The following is a 17,430-nucleotide window of genomic DNA, read 5'->3' on the forward strand; positions in this document are numbered from 1 at the left end:
TCCTGGAAAGCCCAAGTTGCTTCTGATCACTGCCTCCCTTAATAAGCATTACTTTTTATTATTCTTCCACTTTTTCTCTTCCTCTTCTTCTCCTACATCCCTATTAAGATAGATTTCTATACCCGATTGAATATATTTGTATGTACAGTCTTCCTTCTTTGAACAAATTCAGAAGAGAGCAAGGTTCAAACCTTGCCCACTACCCCAATAATTTTTGCTTTGAATGTAAAAACTCTTGCTTGTGTGCCTCTTTTATGTGAGATAATTTTACCAATCTTCCTCTCTCTTTCTCCCTCTATCCCCTTCTCACCAATCTATTTTTTGAGATCTTCCCAATACAATATAATCATTTCCATTTCCTAAGAATATGTAGGGTCCTTTCAACTTCTTTAATAATGCTAAAATTTTGTTACATGTACCTTATTCATGCATATATTTAAACATTTTAATCTTCTGATTTCTCTTTAATGTTTACCATTTTGTGCTTCTCTCAAATCTTTACTCTTTCTCTCAAATTCTCTCAAATACTTTACTCTTATCTGTTATGATGTTGTCTTCTGAGTTTGTGACTTCATTGTTACCATAGTAGCCTTCTACGGACAGATTCTTTTATTGTTGTTGTTTACTCATTTTCCCCAGAATATTTCTTTTCTTTGGACTTTATTTTATAGTTAGGCTCTGCTCCAAGGATGGCCATGAAGGAGCACTGAGTCAAGCTTTAGGCTTTTTCACCTAGATCTTCTCAGAGCTAATTCTGGGGTTAGGAAAATTCCCACTGCTTTCAAGATGGTATGATTTAGGGAGAAGTGTGATCACCACTAACCAAGGAAGCACTTTTGATCCCTTTCAGCTGCAGCTACTGTTTCTCTGAACTACTGACCTATTGGGACTAAAAGAGATTTTCTCCATCTAGAACTGTGCTCTGATAACAGGTAGGTGAAATGGAGTTATCAAATAGAGCCCTGTCTTACACCCAGTGCCAGCAAAAGGATCTTCTATAATGTCCTTCTGAAAAATTCCTTAATCCCTTTATCATCTCTGGATTGAATGCTCCTGAAGCTGTTACTGTGGTGTAATACCTTTTAATTCCTACCATTGATTCTGATACAAGGTGTACTCTGAGTCAACCCCCACCCTGGTGTCAAAAACTTGTTTTACTCACCTCTTAAATTATCCTGGCCTGCATAAATTTCTCATCCTGATCTTTTATTGACTTTGCTACTCCATAATTTTATTTTAGGCACTTAAATCCCTGCCTTCCATCTTAAAATCAAAACTCTGTTTTGGTTCCAACCTAGAAGAGTGGTAAGGGCTAAGCAATGAATGTTAAGTGGCTAACACATGTTGACATAGCTAAGAAATATCTGAGGCCATATTTGAACCCCAAACTCCTTCTAATTTGGTCTTTTAATTGATTGAGTCACCTAGATTCCTTCTCCCTTGAGATATTTTAAAAAGTTGTTTTGTTTAAAGTTCTTGAAAGATCTTAATTAAATGTTTCTTCTCTGCTATCTTGGCTCCACCTCTGAGAATTACTCATTTTCTTTTTTGAGAGAGTCACTAAGCTAAAGATCAGAAGACTATTATGGGTACTATTATGGGTAAACTTACTTTTATCAAAGCATAATATCTAACTCTATTTTTATACTAAAGCTAGAAAAATGTGGCCCAGACCAGATGTTCTTAACTTGGATTCTGCAAACTTGTTTATTTTTTTTCTTTTTTAAATCGTTTCAATTTGGTTTGTTATTTTCCTTTGAAATCTTATATAATTCATCTTAAGCATTCAAAAACATCATTCTTAGAAGGAGTGCATGAGTTTCACCATTTTATCAGAGATGTCCATGATACAAAAAAGACCAAGATCTTTTCAACTAGGCAATAATTTATTTAGAGAGAGCTTAAATTTATTATATTGTCAAAGGGAAGGAGAAATTAATAATGTTTCAATGTCACTTTTGAAGGGCATCTCCAGTGTAGTGTCATAAGGATAATCAATTGGACCTTTTTTACCTGTTTGTCAATTACCAATAAATTCATCATCATCACAGATCAAATATGAATTTTACAGGCAGCAGACAACTGAGACAGATCACTCACACAATGAATAAAAGAATAAAGATCCTAACAAATCTTGGAAATCTGGAAGTCAGTCTAATCAAATAGGATAAACTTCAGTTGAACGGGTAAATGTAAAATCTTACATTTACTTTCTAAAATCTATTTCAAAAGTACAATATGGAGGAAATATCTTTTATATATCTTTTAATTCCAAGTCAAGGACTCCATCCTCTATGCCATCAAGCTACTATGATATATGATTCTTGAAATTAGATGTAATTTCATTGTGTTCTATATAATGCCAAGGCTTAGCATAGTGTTTTCTACATAGTAGATAATTACTAAGTTCTTGCTAACTGATATAGGTCAGATTATATGGTAGGCACTGTATATACAATTCCTACTCTCAAAAAGTTGACATTCTCCTAAGGGGGAATGGAGATGGGGGGGGGGTGATGAACATCTACCTAAATAAGATATATATATATATGTAATATATATATATACATATATTACATAATAATTTTGAGTAGATTGATTTTAGCACCTGGAGGAATCAAGAAAGATCTTTTATTGAAAGTTACTCTTGAACAGAGGATGGTAGAGAGCTCATGGTTCAAAAGGAGACAAAGAGGAAGAGCATTTGGGGTATAAAGAGTCTGTACCAGTCACAGTGAAGGGATATGGAATCTTCTGTATGGAGAACAACATAAAGGCCTGTTTCTCTATGTTATAGAATATGCAAGGGGGAGTAATGTGAAATCACCTGCAGAGATATGTTGAAATTCATCAATTAACAATTCCATTCCATTCAATAACTATTTATGTGTCATTATATTCAGCATTGTTAATACAAAGAAAAAAATAATTCATTCTAATTCAACAAATATTTAGCAAATATCTACTATGTTCATGTCCATGATAAGGTCCTGAGTTTAAGAGTCATGTAATAAAAGTGTAGAAGAAAATGTGGACCAATTCTCAGGATGTTTCATATGGAATTGGGCAATCCCATTTACTAAATATTTGTAGAAGAATTTTAATATCCCTCACCTGCAGTGTACATATCAGTAAAATATCAGAAATTAATTTGAAATTATGAATTAAAACATTATTAATAATTCAACAAGGGAATAGAGAAAGGGAGGACATTCTAAGGACTGGAAATAGTGAATGCAATGGCATGGAGGTGGGAAAATGAGACTATATCCAAGCAGTACAGTATATTCTAGTTATTCCATAACAATTGATCCCTAGGTAGGCAGAAGCCTGTATCTAAATCATATTCTGATTCTGTGGTACAATGTGGTAAGAAGAGTGTTGAAATTCAAATCAAAGGATCCACATTCAAATTACAGCTCTGCTTAGTTCTTATTAGTTGTGTGACCTTAGACAAGTCTGTTGACTACTTTGGATCACAGTCTCCTAACCTATAATAAAGACATTAAAACAGATGACATCTAAGATCCTTATTAGACTAGATATCATATCCTAGCATTCTCAGTATTTCTTCTAGACCACTATCCCCATTCTCCCAATGGGCACAGCAGTTGGCAGAGTCTTCTAGGAAGAAATATGATGCCAGAATATAATCAGGAGAACTCTGCCCAATTAGCAAAAGACAGCCAACAGCCATAAGAAAACTGGGTCATCGTGGAGAATACAGAAAAGATGATCCACACTTCTGGCTAGTTTGTGTTCACTTTGTGACAACATCATAATTAATTGGCATTAATCTAATTCTGCTAATTGTGGAAAGATTTGGATCTTTCTCTTCATTTTTAAATCTGTCTCATTGCTCCAGATGGTTCTTGCTTTCACACTGAGAGGCTCCTTGTTCTTTGGTAAGCAGTGGAATTTTTGAAAATTGTTAATTTACTCATTCAATAAATATTTAGGAATATAGAACTTTAATTTAGCTGAACTGACAGTTCCTGGCACATAGTAAGTGCTTAATAAATTCTTCTTGACTGGAATGACTGACTCACACATGAAATTCCATCACCAGCCCCCATTTTTTGGGGGGGCTAGTTTGTCTCCTATGCCTAGAATGCACTTACTCCTTCCCTCTCCCTCTTCAAATCCCTTATTTTATTTAATGTTCAGCTTAAATGTCACCTTATATATTAGGGCTTTTCTTATTTTCCCACCTGCAAGTGTCCTACCCCCCAAAATATTTATTTTAAAATAAATAATGGTTATTAAATTATATTCCTGTAAGGTACTTATATATATATATATATATACATAAATACATCATATATATGTTTATATATATATATACATATATATATATAGGATCATAGATTTATAGCTGGAAGGGACTTTAAAGGTCACTTAGTCAATCAATCAATAAAGCAGTAAACATCTGTTACATGCTTACTATAGGTCAGAGAGTGTGCTAAACTATAGATAAGAATAAAATCAAATAGTACTTGCTCTCAAGGAGCTTACATACTAACTAGGAAGTGCATATGCCTAAATATGTCACATGTACAAAATTAATTACACGGAATTCAGGGAAGGAGAGTACCAGCACTTGAAAGGATCACAAAAGACTTCATGTAGAAGATGGTCCTTGAACTGAGGCCTAAAAGGAACAAATTATTCCAAGAAACTCAATTAATGGCTAATAGCTAATATATATGTAGTGCTTAAGGTTTGCAAAGAGCTTGGCAAATATTATCTCTTTTGCTACTCCCATCAACTCTGGAAATTTGGTGGGATTCTTATCTCTATTTTACAGATGGGAGAACTGAAATGGACAGATATTTAGTGACTTGTCTAGGGGGCACGTAGCTGGTGTCTGAGGCCAGATATGAACACACTCCAGATCTGCTATATCACCTCTAAGAGAGAGTGAGGAGTGATTCTATTTTCTATTGCAGTCATTGGGAATGGCCACTACAAAGGAAGCCGATTAGTCAATCAATGCTCTCGTGATACAAAAAGAGCCAAAGATGTTCTTACTTTTGAGTAGCTCACAATCTAATAGGAAGACAACATGCAAATAGACATGTGGAACTAAGATGAATATTGCATAAGTAGGAAATAATTTAAAGAGGGAAAACAGTGTAATAAAAGGAGTTGATTGATATAGATAAAAAAGCAGGTCATTATAGCTGGATCAAAGAGTTCTTGGAAGGAAGTAATATGAAGGAAGATTGAAAAGTCAGAAGGGGACATTTTCTGACAAAATTTAGAAGCTAAACAGGAGAATCTATGTTGAATCCTGGAGATAAAAGGTATTCATTGGAGTTTGTTGGGTTGGGGTTTAGAGTTGACATGATCCACCCTATGCTTTAGGAAAGTCACTTGGGTAGCTAAGTGGAGGAGAGTTTGTAATGGTGAGGAACTTGAAGGAAGGAGACCAATTGGCAGGTTAAAGGAATAATCCAGGTAAAATATGACAACTTGACCTAGGATGGTGGACCTAAGAATAGAAATGAGACATAAGTTGGATATGTTGATGATATGAAATGACATCACTTAGTGAGACATTATATGAAAATCACTTTTCAAATTTTAAGATGTTTTTGCCATTGTGCAGATAGGATTAACTCTCCCCTGTCCATTTTTAGATTTAATCACCAGAAGCATATACACCCCACTTTTCCTTAAGTGGGGGAGGTCTGTGATCCATGTGTGTGATAGTGGGTGATAAATCAGAACCCACTGACTACCACCTGGGCAATCCTAAACAAAACTTTAGCTGTAATTGGTTCATGTAAAATGGAAGGAAGTCACAGGAAGTGACAAAAAGGAATGGTTTTTAAAAATGCCAAGAACTTCCTGTGACAAAGTCTTTCACCTTCAACATGACCCTGGAGGAGCTCCAGCTGAGGACCTTGGACTGCTTCTATTTTCCCTTAGAACTACCATGTGGGTGAGTGAAAAAGACTGACTCTCTTCCCTGGCTTTCCTGGGGGTACTAGCCTCTGGGGGGGGGGGCTCATTTGGGAGGAGGCCTCATGGCTAAAACCTTTGTTAATTGACCCTTAGGTCCTCTGACTGGGGCTTCTGGAGCCCTGCCTGAGTAAAGGCCAGGGCTTGAGCAATAGTCTCACTCATTAAGCTAGATTTCTTACTCTGCCCTCTTTCTTATTTCTCTACTTTCACACTTTCCCTCTATTTTAGAAATAAATTGCTAAAAAATCATTTGGACTTGATTAATTCCTGGCAACCATACTCTTATATATTCAGTCCAACCATAATTTTTTTTTAATTATTATTATTTTTTTAAAACTCTTACCTTCCATCTTGGAGTCAATACTGGGTATTGGCTCCAAGGCAGAAGAGTGGTAAGGGCTAGGCAATGGGGGTCAAGTGACTTGCCCAGGGTCACACAGCTAGGAAGTGGCTGAGGCCAGATTTGAACCTAGGACCTCCCATCTCTAGGCCTGGTTCTCAATCCACTGAGCTACCCAGCTGCCCCCCCAACCATAATTTTATACTTTACACAATGTTAAATATTATTATTACTAATGATAATTATTTTTAAGATATTTTACAAATTACATGTAATAACAATTTTCCACATAAGTTCCCCAAAATTATAAAATCCAAATTGTCTCCCTTAGCCCCTTTCTTCCCCCTTCCTGGAGATGGTAAGCAATTTGATCTGAGTTATACATGTATTATCATGCAAAATCTATTTCCATATTGGTCAATGCTGTAAGAGTGTCCTCATATAAAACCGAACTCCAAAATAGAAACTGAAACTAAAGTGAAAAATAGTATGCTTTCATTGGCATTCTCACTCAAACAGTTCTTTCTTTTTAGGTAGATAGTATTCTTTGTCCTAAGTCCTTCAGAATTGTCCTGGATCATTGTATTGATGAGGGTAGTTTAGTCTTTCACAGCTGACCATCCCACGATATTGGTGTTACTGTGTACCATGTTATTCTGGTTCTTTACCAGATCATGTGGGACTTCCCATCTCTTCTGAAATCATCCTGTTCATCATTTCTTATAGCACAATAGGATTTCATCACTGTCACACACCACAATTTGCTCAGCTATTCCCCATTTGATGAATATCCCCTCAATTTCCTATTCTTTACCACTACATGATATCTATATTTTTATACAAGGAGTTCTTTCTCCCCCACATTTTTATCTGTTTGGGATAAAAACTTGGGAGTAGTATTACTGGATCAAAGAGTATGTACAGTTTTATAGCCCTTTGGGCATAGTTCCAAAATGTGCTCCAGAATGGTTGGATCATTTCACAACTCCACCAAAAGTGCATTAGTGTCCCAATTTTGGCAAATCCCTTCCAATATTTATCACTTTCATTTGCTGTCATATTGGCCAATCTGACACGTAAGGAGGCATCTCAGAGATGTTTTAATTTGCATTTCTCTAATCAAGAGTGCCTTACATTTTATATGATTACTGATAATTTTGATTTTTTTTCATCTGAAAACTGCTGGTTCACATTCTTTGACCATTTGTCAGTAGGAGAATGACTTGTGTTTTTTACATCTGATGTAGCTCTCTATAGATTTGAGAAATGAAACCTTTATCAGAGAAATCTGTTGTAAATTTCCCCCCAGTTAGTTGTTTCCCTTCTAATCTGGATTGGCAAAATTATTCATTTTACATCTTGTAATGTTCTCTATCTCCTTTGGTTATCAATTCTTCCCTTAATAGATCTGACAGGTAAACTATTCTATATTCCCCTAATTTACTTTTGGTATCACCCTTTATGTCTAATTCATATACCCATTTTGACCTTATCTTGGTATAGGTTGTCAGTAATAATAATTGTAACTATTATTATTATATAAATGAAAGTGAGGAATAGAATAGTTAGTACAATGAATAGAATGTAGGACCTGGATTCAGGAAATCTTGAGTTCAAACTTAGCCTTAAGCACTTACTGGATGGGTGACCCTGGGCAAGTTATTTATCCTTTGCTTCAGTTTCCTCATCTGTAAAATGGAAATTACAATAGCATATGTTTCCCAGGGTTAGTGTGAGAAATAAATGAGAAAAGTGCTTTGTAAACCAAAAACTTATTATTATGCCAAGGCTATGCACAATACTACAGATCATTTCTGACTAGGGAAAAGTACAGAAGTCATATTGATTTTGGACATTAAGGTCCCTCAAGAAAGGCTATTGTCATTCAGTTATTTCAGTAAATTCTGATATTCTTCCCCCATTTGGGATTTTCTTGGCAAAAATAACTGGAGTGGTTCTCCATTTCCTTCTGCAGCTCATCTTATCGAAGAGGAAACTGAGGCTTAGAGGATAAAGTGACCTGTTTAGGATCACATAACTAGTAAATGTCTGAGGCTATATTTGAATTCAGAATCTTCTTGACTTCAGGCTTGGCACTCTATCCACTGTACCACCCAGCTTCTCTAAACAAAGCAAAGTCCAGTATACCATAATGCTCTCACATTGTTTTCAAATCACTAAAATCTTTAAGCCTTTTTCAGATAACACTGCTCCCTAGTTGTGCCTCTTCTGTCTTGTACTTGTGAGATTGATTTTTTTTTGAGGCCAACTATAAGACTTTTCATTTGATGTTAAATTTCATCTAATTAGAGATAGTCCAACATTCTAAGCTTCCAGCTAATCTTCAGTTTTGACTATTATCCAATATGTTGCCTATCATGCCTAATTGTGTCTTTTGCAAAATTGACAGTTGTCTGACATGACTTTATATATTTCATTGAAAAAAATCTTTAAACATCTGAGGCCCAATCCTGCTTCCTGAGGGCCTCTACCAAAGTCAATCACCCACAATGTCACCCAACCATTGCTGATGATTCTTTCTATCTGGTCATTTGATCATTCCTCTGTCTGTCTACCTCCCAGGACCGCCCACTAGTTCATATCTCTCCATATTATTCACAAAAAATAGCACGAGAGATTTTAGCAAATGCTTCACTTAAATCTAGGTAAGTGGAATCTGTGATACTGTTCTTTAACACCCTAGTAGCCTTACTTAAAAAAAAAAGGCAATGAGTTTGCCCTGACATGGAATATTCTTGTTGAAGTTTCTGTCCAATTGATCATTTTTCCTAGATGTTTACCAACAATTCCCTTAATGGAAGGATTTAGAATCCACATCAGGTTCATTGACAGTTTTCAGGATATTTCTCTGAACAGTAGGTAGAAGAGTACTTAAGAGTTTGGCACCTGGAGTCAGGAGGATTCATCTTCTTGAATTCAAATGTGACCTCAGACACTTCTGTGACTGTGTCACTTAACTCTGTTTACCTCAGTTTCCTCATCTGTAAAATGAGTTGGAGAAGGAAATGACAAACCAATCCATTATATCTACAAAAAAAAAGTGGAGTCAAGAAGAATCAGATGTGACTAAAAATGTTTAAAAATTCTCTCTTAAAAAATTATCATCATCCTTTAGGCTTGTAGCATCTCTTTGTTTCTCTCGAATATTTCTAAGGTCACTGATAATAGTTCTGAAATCACATGTACCCGATTCTTTTAGTATTTTGAGATCTAATTAGATGATTTGGTATTTTGATCATGTTATGATTAATCTAGATTGCATCAACAGCCCTGTAAATTCTCTCCCTGCCTCCTTTTCCCTACTCCAATCTATCCTCCACACCTGTCAAAGTGATTTTCATAAAACTGAGATATGACCATATCATTCTCCTACTCAAATACTCCAGGAGTTCCCTTTTGTATTTAGGATTAAATATAAATTCCTCTTTAGTGCTAACAGCCTCTTAACACCTTAACCAATGTATTTTTCTAGGATGCTTATATATATTGCTCCACTCCTACTCTCTCTGAGCCAGACAAGTTGACACCATTTTCCTCATACCGAATTCCTTTACTGTCTCCATGCCTTTCTAAAAGACATCATATGTGTGTTTAATGTATTTCATTCTTATCTATATTATGTGGAATCCTTTCTCAATTTAAACACCGATTTCTACATGGAACCTTGTCTGATCATCATAACAGCTCATGCCCATTTTTTGACCACTCAGTATTTAGTCCCTATTCTGTGTATGGTTATATATGTTCTTGGTATCCCCCATATTAAAAAGAAAGCTTCAGGGCTGGTAGCCGACTCAGTGAATTGAGAGCCAGACCTGCAGACAGGAAGTGCTCAGTTCAAATTTGGCCTCAGATATAATAAGAAAAAAGACTTGTACAAAAATATGTATAGCCGCACTCTTTGTGGTGGCCAAAATTTGGAAAATGAGGGAATGCCCAGTGATTGGAGAATGACTGAATAAATTGTGGTATCTGTTGGTGATGGAATATTATTGTGCTGACAGGAATGATGAACTGGAAGAATTCCATGTGAACTGGAAGGACCTCAATGAACTGATGCAGAGTGAGAGGAGCAGAACCAGGAGAACATTGTACACAGAGACTGATACATTATGGCACAACTGAATGTAATAGACTTTTCCACTAGCAGAAATGCAATGACCCAGGACAATCTAGAGGAACTTAGGAGAAAGAGCTATTCACATTCAGAGAAAGAACTGTGGAAGCAGAAACATAGAAGAAAAACTTACGATCAATTATGTGGTTGGAAGAATTTTGATGTTAAAGAATCACTCTACTACAAATATGAATAAAATGGAAATAGGTTTTGAACAATGATGCATGTATAATCCAGTGGAACTGCTTGTCAGCTTCAGGAGGGGGGAGGAAAAAGCAGGGAGAAGGGAATCATGAATCATATAACCATGGAAAAATATTCTAAATTAATTTTTTTTTATTTGGTCTGTCAACTAGAAAAAACACAGAACTATTAAAATAGTCAAAAATCACTCTTTAATCAAGGAAAAAGGGGTTAGCGCTACTAATATGACAACAGAGCTCCTTTCCAAGACTGCACAGAGTCAAGATGCCCTGGTCACCAGCCCCTGGGATGATGGACTCAGAGGAACAAAAGAATTTGGGGAACCTATATAACACTCTAGATGACCTGGGGGTAGTTGATTGACTTTACAATGGTGAGAAAGGAAAATGAAGAGTTCCAGACAGGAATAATAATGAGGGGCTGATGCCCTACAATGGACACAAAAGGGAAAGACTAAACCCAGGGCTGGGCCACCTTGGTCATGGACCTTAGCCTAGGGGGAGAAACCATTGGGACAAAAGGGATGTTCAATATTGGATGGGATTAGCTGTTCCCACCCAAACTACCAGGAAGCTCACTGTCTGGTGAAGAGGGACCTTCCCTCAGGGGGAAACCTCTCCTGTGACAAGGTCAAAACCTGGGATTTCTACACTCAAACTAACTAAACTGGGGATCTCTATATTTCCATGTTGACAGGTCTCAGGCATTTCCTAGCTGTGTGATGCTAGGCAAGTCACTTGATCCTAATTGCCTAGCCCTTACCACTTTATCTTGGAACTGATCCTTAATATTGATTCTAAGAAGGAAAATAAGGAATTCTTTTTAAATGGAAGCTTCTAGAGAGTATTGATTTCTTCATTTTTGGTCTTACAATACCCAGAATTTAATATAGTTTCCTGCACATAGTAAACAAGAAATGATCATTGATTGATCAAGATACTTTCTTTGATTTTAAACCCCTATTAATGGTTTTTGTTTTCTTTTATCTTTTAATTCAAATATTTCTCCTTTACACTGAGTAGCTCTGATTTCTCTTTCTCCTTTATAATCATTATTCTCTTCAGGCCCAGGTGTAGCAGTAGAGATAACAAGGAGATGGCTGGTATGTAGAGTGAATCATGACTCCAGCCAGCCTACAGATAATGGATCACCATGAGGAAATTAACAATCAAATAAAGTCAAAAGGGGAAGTCTGCTAGGGTTCACTGTAGACCGTTGTGGCTTTCACTGACAAACTAATTTAAATGGATTTGGGGCAGCTCTTACATATGATGAATTCTCTGAAATTCCTTAGCCCTGAAAATTGGGGAAATGAATAGGCAAAGTTATCCCTCTAACATAATGTTTGCCTTCTGTGGAAGATAGGTTTCAAGAGGTGGCAAATGGAGGAGCCTGACAGAAAAAGCAATAGCCTGTGTACAGGATTGGATGTACACCACAGATGTTTTCTCTTACACATCCTAAAGGAGTGGTCATTATCTCTTACCATAATACAGTGGAAAAAGGCCTGGACTTGGGGTCAGAGGATTCATTTTCCATCTGCTCTCTTTCTATATGTGTTACCTTGGGCAAGTCATTTAACTTCTTGACTTCTATTTCCTCAGTTATAAAATGGAGGAAAGGATAAAGGATGTACTACACAATCTATAATACACTATACTTAATCATTTATAAACATTATTAAGTAAATATGTTATTTTTATTAAATGTTCCGAGATCTAATTAAAATAAAATTTTTTGTAATATGATCCTAAACCCCCATGAGCAACTACTATGCTTATGAACATCAAGTCCAGAATAACAGTTCCATTTTTTCTTTTTTTTTCCTTCTTGTTAAAAATGAGGTTACCAAGGGAAATCAAGGATTCATCAAATCCTCTGCTTTTGACATAGATTAAGAGAAAGAAGGATTAAAAGAGAGAGACAGAGACAGAAACAGAGAAAGGGGAGTAAAATAAAAAATAAGTACATGTAATACATAGTATATAGGGTTATAGGGTTAGGTGGATTATCAGGTATTGTCTTTAGGCCAGTTATCAGAAGATCTTAGGTTTGAGAAGGCTTTCAAAAAGTATCTTTATTTTATTCAAGTTAAGGAAAGGAACAGAAAGGAATTAGGATGATCTATTTTAATAATATAATCACCCCCCTCCAAATCTAGTTATCTTATAACAGTAGGTATCTGCACTATCTAACACCTCTCTACCTAAAGTCCCAATTCCTACAATAAATACCTTTCACTAACCAAATTAACCCCCCTTAGATGATGAATAAAAGTGGTAAGTTTTGAAGGTAAACAGGAACAGGATAAAAGGGAAAGAGTTCTCACTGACAGTTGACTTTTGGATGTCTTAAGCAGCTCTGTTGGAAAATCACGCTATCAACAAAAACCGGATACACACAAGGACACAGGAACAAGCAGTTGGATCAAAAAGACAGTCACAAGAGAGGGAGACTAGTCCAACTCACAAGGTCCATCCAAGGAGCTTAGACCAACCATCTCCAGCTTCAACTGTCCCCAAGGAAAAGCAACTCTGTCACTCTCCTAGAATTGTGGAACCTTCCTGCTTCTTCCTTTGCAGCAGCCCCTCCTGCTCATTTCCTTATAACTGGAGAGAGAATTTCATCAGTTTTTCAGAAAATTTTGTCACTGTCTTTTTTTCTGAAGTTTTCAGCTATTTCATCTTTCTGTCCAAGTGCTGTAATAAACACTAGTCATCATAATCCTATTTTGACTTCTGTAGATCTTAAATTTTATTACTCTTCACCCTATTTCTTCCCTCTGGTTATAGCAGTTCCTCATATAACCAGATCCTCTATTGTTCAATATTATTCCCCCAACATTTGTTTAATTTATTTTCTATGTTATTTAACTAGTGTTTCTCTGGCATCTACTATGTTTTGGACCCTGTGCTAAGCACTGTTCCTTTTTAATAAAGGAGACCCTTCCAGAGTCCCATTCCAGTGATGGTCCCTCTCCCATAAAGGTTCCACAATACCCACAGAGTTCAAATTTTCCCCTTTGCTTTAGGATGTCTAGTTTGATTTGCTTATTTTATATAGTGGGTGAATTTACATAGGAACTCCTAAAGTACAGTTAGCTCTTCACTTAGATCTTTTTCCAACTGTGAGTTTGTGGCCATCTCTTCTGCTATGCTTCTTCTTATAATGTAGCTATTCTGTCTGGTACAGAATTTAAGAGTAACTACATGATGAGTTTCCTCCACTGTGATCATGAAAATATGGGTTTCAAGTCTGTGAATTGCCCAAACTGTAAAAAATAATTTTAGTGTCTTGAATTAAATAAAAAATAAGTGGTCACCATGGGAAAAATTCTCAAATATGAAATACCCAAGTCAGCTGGGTTTTATGGAGATTTAAATTAATATAAATGAAGGAATTAAGGAAAGAGAAAGAGACAGAGTAAGAGGAAATAGTAGGAAAAAGCCAATGGCCTAGGCCTTTCTCTTTAAGAGAGAAACTAAGTCAGTCTTTAATCACTCGCCACAAGATCTTTCCAAGCAAAACTCTAGTGTTCAGAGACCCAGCAGCCTCCTCTGACTCCTGACCTCCAATTCAGCTACCAAAGCTGAACTAAATCAAACTACCTTGAACTGGTTCAGACAGCTCCTTTTAAAGAGAAATTTCTCTTGTGTCACCTCCCCTAAAATTTTACATCTACCAATCACAGTAGACGCTTTTCCTAGGACAGCCCATTCTTAGTTTTTAGTTCTCACCTTCTCTGGGTAGATTTTATCTTCTGAGTACTTCACACCTCTTTGCTAAACTTGCCCCTTGTAAGTTGCTTGACTTTTTAGTGATTCATTTGACCTTCATAGGTACTTAGCACCCTTTTGTATTAGATCTAAAAATAGACCTAGCTTAAGGGCTTTTGCCTCACTGTAAGTATGAGTTAAGGACTTTATCATTGTTCAGTAAGGAGTTTCCAACTTTATCTTCCCCTAAGGCACTGTCTAAGTATGGGTGGAGTAATGTAAAGTTCTCACATACATTCCTGATCAAGTACCTCCATTGTTTAAATGGGGAATAACCTTAACCATAACCTTAAGATAATGTTCCAAGGTAGAGTCTGAGAAATTTTAAGATCCACACCACCACCATCTCCCCTTTCCATTTCAATACTTAAAATTTTACATTTATAGAACACCTATTTTTGCATTTGAAGGACAACAAGCAAATATAGATTATTTATTCTTTTGCTGGGTAAATGTCATTTTGGTCAAGAGTCTGTCATTACTCTGTTCAAAGATATCCAATCCCTTCTGACTTTGAGAGTCTCAATTGGGACCAATCAGTCCAGGTTATAAGTAATTTTCAGCTCAATAAAGCAAAAAATTCTAAACAATTAGAATTTTTAACAATAAAACAGATTGTTTGGGGATTAATGAGTTTCAATTCTCTTTTATTTATCAGTCTGTGGCTGGACAGACTGATAGTCAACTATAAAATAGTAGAGATTCTTCTTTCAGGAAAGAGATTTTATTAGATGACCTCTGAAGGCAACAATCCCATATTTTTTATAAACTTTGAAGGATGGTTATAGGAGCTGTTAAAAAAAAAGGAAACATCAATTTCAGTCAACCAATAGTAATGAGATACTTATTGGAACAGGTGGAAAAGTTTGAAAAGAAGAATGAGATTCTAGAGGAATTTCTGTGCCAAGTTACTTATTTTTTAGATTGTTATTTAGTAAATTGGAAGCTTGCCTACTCCTGGGGTATGAAGTTGGGTTAAAGTTTTAATCTTATTCACTTTCTTATTTATTGAACATTGAGTTCAAATCTATGAGTTCCAGGATGGTCATAAGACTAGATTACTTAGCAAGACACTCACAAATCTGTTCTATTTTATATCTATTGGTGGTTTCCCTTCTAACTCCTTGTATAAATGCTTTTAGAATGATCTGGTTTAGCTGATTCTCTCATCAAATTTCTTCAGAGTGTTAGCTCTTTGGAAGCAAGGATGATTTCATTTTTTGCTTTCCTTGTACCTAACATAATGATTTAGACAGCATAGCCGCACAATATATATTTGTTTCTTTTGAGTTGTGGTTTCCTCATGTATTCCTTTTAAATTATTTTATCAGATTACTTTATAATCTTCCATCATCTTCTATGATAGGTTTTCAAGTGAGTTTATAAAGCAATTTCATTTTGCTCTTGGATTCTGTTTCTCTGAATATTTATTAAAATTATTTGTTTTGCATTTTATTTCCTGTGCAATCTCCTATTCCATTTTATAATATGTTGAAGTACTCATTATAACATTTTAATTCTTTGCTTTTCTCGAGGACCCCAATTTTTTTTCTAGTTTCCAAGGTTTATGGGGTTTTCTTATATTCTCATTGTGGCGACTAGTTCATTTTGGTTAAATTCTTCAAGCAATGTTGTTTCTCAATGTCTGTACTCAGTCATATCCCATTTTTCTAGTGCCATCCACTTGTTTGATTAGATAGAATTGGAGCTCTTCTAGTTGCATGGAATTTATTTTTCCCACTTTTATCTTTTCTTCTAATTTGGGGTTGATGTTGGTCTGTGTCTGCTAGTTGATTTGACCATAAACACAAAGAATATGGTAAAACACTTCCAACACTGGAAACCAGTGATTTCCTAGCTGCTAAAATTATAATCAATTCCATGTAGGTATGTGTGTATCTTTTCAATACAATTTTGTGTTGGTCAGGTCCAAAGCCTTCCAACTTTCTTCATGAAAAAAAATATTCATGATATGCAGGCTTGAGGCTTCTCCTCTGATATGCAGGGAAGGACAATGAAATATATGTAGGAAAATGTAGTTAGGTATTAAGAAATGAATGGATACAAAGGCTTACAGACTCTTTGGACCTATTTTCTGCATATTATAAATCCTGATTCCTGAAAGAAAAATTATGTTTTCACCTCAAAATAGACTGTTATTTTCCAATTTTGTAAAAAATTGGTAGTTCATATATATGATAATTTATTATAAGTCAGAATATTACATGAATGTTGTTTCATTCTTGACTCAAATCTGGTAACAAACATTTTACTATTTATAATTCATTCGATAAATGAATTCACACTTATTTGCATTATTCTATCAAAGAGTTTTGAAAAGCTTTTCCTTATGGCTTTGTTTATTCTTTCTATTTAGACTACAAGTCTGCCTGGAAGGCATGAATGATGTGTACCATCCCTTTCCTATTCCTCTTCAGTACCTGACTCAAAGACTGTCATGACTACAAAGGAAATGAGACATCATTTTGCTTTAGTCCATCATTTACATACAGCATGTAATTAGAGCTGGAAGGGGCCTTAGAATTCAAACCCCTCAATTTATCAAGTGAGGAAACTGAGGTTGGAAGTTATTAACTGGCTCAAGGTCAAATAGCTAGTAAGAGCCTGAAGCTGGGTCTGAGCTTTACTATTCCTGGTTCTAAAAACAAGGAGGGTCTTAACTATTGACCCACTTTGTAGAATAAAGTAATTTGGTCAAAGACAAATAGCCAGCTATTGACAGAGCCAAACTAATACCCAAAACTTCTTAGGTTCAGACTTCCAAAAGTGAAGGTGGGATTTGTTGACACCCCCCCCCCAGACTGGTGTGATGATTTAGAATTTGAGAGCCTGGTTTCTAGGTAAGAAAATCATTTTATTGATGAGGCTAGCAATAGTCAATAAATCAATTAATTGATGATCTCTCTGGTGATCAAAAACAAAGAAATTCTGCCCTGTGGATTATTAAATATAATTTCAGAAGCTCCCTTATTCAGCCCCCA

At 35.8% G+C, this 17,430-nt stretch overlaps 1 long non-coding RNA gene across 1 annotated transcript; it reads left to right on the forward strand.

Annotated features, from left to right (window-relative positions):
• The first annotated feature begins 537 nt into the window (after nucleotides 1-537).
• Nucleotides 538-13,381, forward strand: LOC107650680 (uncharacterized). The gene is made up of 2 exons (XR_008915564.1): nucleotides 538-932; nucleotides 13,012-13,381. It is a non-coding gene; the product is annotated as an uncharacterized LOC107650680 (long non-coding RNA).
• Nucleotides 13,382-17,430: the final 4,049 nt, after the last annotated feature.

The sequence above is a fragment of the Monodelphis domestica genome, chromosome 1 (genome assembly GCF_027887165.1).
Source record: "Monodelphis domestica isolate mMonDom1 chromosome 1, mMonDom1.pri, whole genome shotgun sequence".
Taxonomy (NCBI): Eukaryota; Metazoa; Chordata; class Mammalia; order Didelphimorphia; family Didelphidae; genus Monodelphis; species Monodelphis domestica.